This window comes from Cebus imitator, unplaced genomic scaffold, assembly GCF_001604975.1.
Source record: "Cebus imitator isolate Cc_AM_T3 unplaced genomic scaffold, Cebus_imitator-1.0 Scaffold584, whole genome shotgun sequence".
Taxonomy (NCBI): domain Eukaryota; kingdom Metazoa; phylum Chordata; class Mammalia; order Primates; family Cebidae; genus Cebus; species Cebus imitator.
The window spans coordinates 725,193-731,821 of NW_016107899.1; the positions used below are offsets into that span (position 1 = coordinate 725,193).

Genomic DNA, 6,629 nt, shown 5'->3' on the forward strand with positions numbered 1-6,629 from the left:
ATATATATATATATATATATATATAAATTAAAAGAATTATTTAAAAAAAGTTTAAGTCCATGACACATTTTGAGTTAATTTTTATATCACGTTTGAGGCTTAGGTCAAGGCTTATTTTATTTTGACTTTGGATGCCCAATTGCTCCAGCACCATTTGCTCATAAGCTATCTTTACACTGTTTAAATTGCTTTTACAACTTCATTAAAAATCAGTGGGACATATTTGCATGGGCTGACTTCTGGGTTCTTTAGTTGGCCCCGTGACATACATGTTCATCCCTCTGCCAATACTACACAGCCTTGATTAATGTAGTTATATAAGTCTTGAAATTGGTCACTGATTCATCCCACATTATTCTTCTTTCTCAAAATTATAGCTATTTTCATTCCTTTGCCTCTTCATATACCTTTTGGAACAGTCTTGTTTATGTCTACAAAAACTCTTCCTGAGATTATGATAGAAATTGTTAAACCTGTTTATCAGTTTTGGGGAGAATTGGCATCCTTCCTATTTGAGTCTTCCAATCCATCAACACCATATGTTTCTCTGTTTATTTAAATTATCTCTTTTTTCATCAACATTGTGTAATTTCTGGCTTAAAGTCCTGTGTATGCTTTGTTACATTTGCACTGTATCTTTCTCTCTTTTTTTTGGGATCAATTTTAATGGTATTGCATTTTTACTTTCCATTGAAAGGCCATATGTCCATGTGTTTATTGCTGGTATGTAGAAATACAATCGGTTTCCTTATGTTTATTTTATATCTGTGACCTTGCTGAGCTCAGTTACTAGTTCTGTGAGTTTTTTCTCTTCAGACTCTTTGTGGTTTTATATGTAGACCACGTGTCATCTGCAAATGGAGACTGATTCATGAGTTTCTTTTCTGATCTGTGGCCCTTTGTTTCCTTTTCTTGCTTTTTTGCACTGACTCAACAGAACTTCCAGTACTGTGTTGAACAAGAATGTTAGAGTAGACATCTTTACTTTGTTTTCAACCTTAGGGAGGAAACATTCAGTCATTCACTTATAATATTAAGTATAATGTTAGCCTCAGGATGTCTGTGGACATTCTTTATCAAGTAGGGGATGTTTCTCTCTATTCTTAATGTTTTGAGAGTTTGTAAAAATCATGCATGAGTATTGAATTTTGTTAACTGCTTTTTCTGCATTGTTTGATACAACTGTGATTTTCTCAGGGGTGTAGCTTAGGGGTAGAGCATTTGACTGTACAATCGTGATTTTTCTTTTTTAATCTGCATTATAGTGGATTGCAATGATTCCTTTTCAAATACTGAACCAGCATTGCATCTTTTAAATAAAACCCAGTTGGTACTGAGTGTCATTCTTTTTACATATTGTAGGATTCTATTTGCTAATATTTGCTAAAGATTTTTATACTATATTCAGAGGGACACCAAGCTTTATTGCTTTTGTTGTGCTGTGTTTGTCTAGTTCTGAACTGGGACGTGTTCATTCCTCTTCTATTTTCTGAAATGATTCTACAGAGTTGGCCTCAATTCTTCTTTAAATGTTTGGTAGAACCAGTGATACCACCTGGACCTGGAGATTTCCTCTCTGGGTGTTTGTTAATTATGAATTCAATTGTCTTAATAGTTTTAGGGCTAATACAATGATCTTTGAAATAATTAGTATGGTAGTAGTTTGAGTTTTCTAAGGAATTACTTTATATCATCTAATTTGTCAGATTTATGTGTATAGAGTTGTTCATTGTATTTCCTCGTTATCCTTTTTTTTAACAGGTTAAATTAATTTTTATTTGCTTTCTCTGATTTTACAATAATCTCCCTCACAAATGTCTTTTACAAACAGAGCATATATCCTGGGTGTGTAATACAATGTTATAAGTTAATTATTTTTTCCACACAAGTTGCAAAGTTATCAATGTATCATATGAGAGTTCCCACAGGGAACCAAATTGAAAACAAAACAATTATTTTAAATTTACCAAGTAGAGATTTTTTCAGTAATCATTCATCTCTGCATTCACATCTAATTATTTTCTTGTGATAAGCAAATTGACTCAAATGATTTAAGTTATCCCACCATTTAACAAGAAAAGCCTCTACAATAATTTGAAACCATGGTGTTCTCTTAATTTTATAAGTAGCTGCTGTTTTCAGAAGTTCTTCTAGTTCTTCCTTTGAGATATGACAATAGCTTTTAATCTCATTAGGATCTAGACTCAAAGTGACATTCTTCCTCACAAATAAATTGTAATCAATTTCATGTTCACCCCAGATACCATCAGACTGAGCCTCGTAGTGAATTTGTGTTAAATAATTTGTTCTGGAGGAACTGCTTCCATGGGGATTCCTAATTAGCTTTCAGATGCTTCTGTGCTGCTTGCCTTACTTCAAGGGCATCATCCTCAAGCTTGCCTGAATTACCTAATGGATAACTACAACAAGTATTGGTGAAACAGCCTGGAAAGGTGATCTTAGCATCTGCGCTTCCCATTGGCAGGAGCTTATTTTTGGTGTTGAGTAAGAAGACACTAAAAGCCCAATGCAATGATTCTTTTTCAGTGTTCTCATTCAGGTGACAATTCTTCTTGGTCTCAGCACCAATTTTGTTGTAATTTTCATCAGTAAGGTTACACATGTCTGCCAAGAGCTGAACCTGTTGCTCATAGAGGTGGCTGATATTTGTTTCAAGCACTGTTACAAAATGTCAGGTGTGTCCTAGAACACTGAGCAGCCTCGAGCTTGTACACCAGCCTGCCAGCCAGGTGTGTGCCCTTTTGGGTTCTGTCCTCTGCATGCACCGACCTCTTACCCTTTTGATGTCTGCAGGGAAAATGATATCCCCCGTTTCCTTCCTGATATTGAGGTTTTGGGTTTTCTCCCTTAATCCTGTGTCAGTTTTGCTAGAGGTCTGCCAAGTTTATTGATCTTTTCAAAGTGCCAACTTTTAAAAAACTGGCACTCTTTCTTAGTTTTCTCTTTTCAGCATCATTGATTTCTGCTCTTGTTATTTCCTTCTTTCTGCTTGCTTTAGTTAATTTTGTTCTTCTTTTTCTAGGTTCTTGGGGTGGGAAATTAAATTATCAATTTGAAACTTTCCTCTTCTAATGTATACACTTAGTGGTATACATTTCCCTGCCAACACTACTTTAGCTGTTTCCCACAATTTTAATATGCTGTATTTTCATTTTCATTGACTTCAGTGTATTTTTAAAATTTCTCTTGAGATTTCCTCTTTGATTCATAGATTTTTAGTGGTGTTTCAGCGAGTTTTTAGTTTCCACATGTCTGGATATTTTCTGATTTTTGATTTCTGATTTGTTTCTATGTGGTCAGAGAATGACTTCAATTCATTTAAAGTTGTTGAGATTTTTAAAAATGGCACAGAATGTGGTTTATCTTGGTGTATTTTCCTGGATCTCTGAAAAAAAAAGTGCATTCTGCTTATTAGGGGAAGTATTCCATAAGTGTTGATTAGAACCTGTAGTGTTGTTGATTTATTCTGTATCCTTGCTGATCGTCTGCCTACTTGTCCTAACAATTGTTGAAGGACAGATGTTGAAGTCTTCAACTATAATTATGAATTAGTCCATTTCTTTCAGTTCTGTTGGTTTTTGCTTCACATATTTTGTAGCTTTGTTGTTTGGTGCATACACATTTAGGATTACTATGTTGTCTGATGGATTGATTTTTTTTAATTATCATATAATGTCCCTCTCAATCTCTGGTTTTTTTTTTTTTTAAACTCTTTAGCCTACTTTGTCAGATATTAATGTAGTCACTCCTCCATTATTTTGATTAATATTTACATAATGTATTTTCTTCCATCCTTTTAACTTCCACCTGGCTATGTCATCATGTTTCAAATAAGTTCCTTGTAAACAACATATAGTTAGGTTATGTTTAGACTATTTGTGGTTAGTATATTTATTGATATATTAGGAGTTAAGTATGTTTTATTTTTTGGTTTCTGTTTGTTTTCTGTTTTTCCTTCTTAAAAGGAAATTAGAAAGAGCATAGATGACTTAAGAGGGGAAGGAAAGTCTATTGTGTTTACCCATATTCTCACTTACTGTGTTTTTTCTTCCTCCCTGATGTACCACGGTTTCTTCTTTTATTCTTTCCTTTCCATTTAGAGAACTAGCAGCCATTCTTTTAGGGTAGGTCTGTTGATGACAAATCTTCTTGGTTTTCCTTAATTTGAGGATCTTTTAAATTTTCTTTTATTTCTCAAGGATATTTTCACTGGATGTGGGTTTTTAGTCTAACAATCCTATTCTTTCAGCACTTGAATCATTGTGCCATTCCTCTGGCCTTCATGGCTACTGATGAGAAATCTGTCACTTGAATTGTTTTCTGCTTATAAATGAGGCATTGTTTTTCTTTGGATTTTTTCAGAAATTTGCTTTGCTTTGTCTTAGGTTTTGGAAGTTTAATGATGATGCGTTTAATTATGGTTTGATTCCTTTGGGTTTCTCCTATTTTGGATACACTTTGCTTCTTTAATCCGAAGGCTTGTCTTTTGTTAAATCTACAAAGTTTTCAGCCATCATTCCTTGGGCACTTTTCAGGCATGTCCATTTTCTCCTCTCCTTCTTAGACTCTGTTGACACAACGTTAGACATTTTGTTACAGTCCCACAGGTCCCTGAGAATCTGTTTTCTATGTTTTTCAGTCTGCTTTCCACGTTATTCAGATTGGGTTACAGATTGGGTACATTCTACTATTTTGTCCTCTTCACTGATTCTTTCCTCTGTCCCTTCCATTCTGCTGTTGAGACCATCCATTGAGTTTTTATTTTGGTTATATTTTTCAGTTCTAAAATTTTTATTTAGTTTTTTCTTCTATTTCTTATGGGGACTTTCTATTTCTTTGCTAAGACTATGCTGTTCATTGGTTTCAAGCATGTTTGTATCTGCTCATTGAAGTATTTTTATGTTGGCTGCTTTCAAATTTTTGTCAGATAATTCTAACATCTGTGTCATCTCAGTGTAGGCATGCAATGATTTTCTTTTATCATTCAATTTAAGATCTTCCTTTTCCTTGGTATAATGTGTGATTTTAGATAGAAACCCAAACATTTAAGTATTAGGTCATGAGACTCAAGATCTTATTTAAACGTTTGATTTTAGTGAGCTTCCTCTGACACTGCTGGAGATGGGGGGGAGGGGGTGGGAGAGGCTGCTGCCTGATTACCTTGAGGTTGGCAAGAAACCCAGATTTTCCACTCAGCCTCCATTGACAGTGGGGGTGTCTCCTCACTGCTCTGGGTGGGGGTGTTGGGAGTTCCATCAATATGACCTGGTTGTGAAGAAGAAGACCATTCCTCATGAGGCCTCCCCTGACACCACAGCAGGGGTGGTCTCATTATAGTGAACTATAGTGACATTCTTGACTTTCCTCTAGGGCTCTGTGATGCCACCACAGCTGGCAGAGTGAGGGGCATTTCATTAGTGCTGAGTGGGAGTGCAAGTCCAGCCTCCCCATGTGGTGTCCACTGACACCACCCTGGCAGGGTAGGGGGTGGAGTGTGTGGGGCACCTCCTTATAGCCCAGAGAGAGTGGGAATCTAGGCTCCCAACCTGGCCTTTGTTGACATGGTGTGAGGGTGGTATCATCATTATTTCTGCAGCGTTTGCCTGGGGCAGGGAGGAGGTTATCTTGTGAAAGTTTTCCATCTTGATAGGCTGCCTCTTTCCTGGTCCCTTGCCTGGGGAGGATCAGCTTTTGTTAGGGCTTTTTATGCCTCTTCCTGTTGGCACTTCCCAGTTGCCAGCTTCTTCAGCTTCAAGTCTTGGATATACGAGACAGAAAGAAAACATGGGAAACCCATATCATGTAGTTCCTCAGGTCTCTAGCCAGCCTGGTTTCTTCTCTACACCTTTCAGTGTTTTCTACACAATGTCCAGCATTCTTAGTTGCACTTGTGGGAGAAGTCAGAAAGAGCACACCTACTTCATCTTCCCAGAAGTCCTGTCTTAGCTTTCAAATGTCTGCCAAGTGGTATAAACAACAAGTGGAGAGCAGAAAGTCTGAGACTTTGTATGCAAATTCATAATCATGATCCATCCATTAATGTTCATTTGAAGAGAGGACTTTGAATTCCTTTCTGGTTGCTTACAGTGCTGTGGGTGTTAATGTTTTCTTGAAATAGGAATCATTTAATTTCCACTAGCTTATTTTATATTGGTTTATTCTAGGACCCTTGCGTTGAATTACCTAAGAACAGCCAAGGCAGACAACTGTAAATTTGCTTCGCAGCAACCACTTAAAAGTGAACCTAAATGCTGCTGCAAACAATGGCTGAGTTTCTGGGGGCGGGGAGCTCAGATCATCCAGGCTCTTAGGGAGGGGTAGGGTATGAGTGTTGAACACGGAGACTTCATAGCTCACATCATTAAGCAGTGATGGATTTAAGTGACTGTTCCCGGACAAGACACATTGGTAGCTTTCCTGTGGCACTTCATAATGAGCAGTTAATTTTAGCCTGCTCAAAGGAGGAAGGCGTCCCTGCTGGCTTACGAGCTCAGTTTTCAGGGAATCACTATAGTGACAAATACTGTTATAAAATATACAGAGCAAAGCGATTAATAAGTGCCCGCTGATGATGAAGTGTTGCCAGATTTCCTGTGAAGTGGAGAAGT

At 37.0% G+C, this 6,629-nt stretch overlaps 1 pseudogene; it reads right to left on the reverse strand.

Annotated features, from left to right (window-relative positions):
* Nucleotides 1-1,989: 1,989 nt before the first annotated feature.
* LOC108294507 lies at nucleotides 1,990-2,782 on the reverse strand (annotated as a pseudogene).
* Between the last annotated feature and the right edge of the window lie 3,847 nt (nucleotides 2,783-6,629).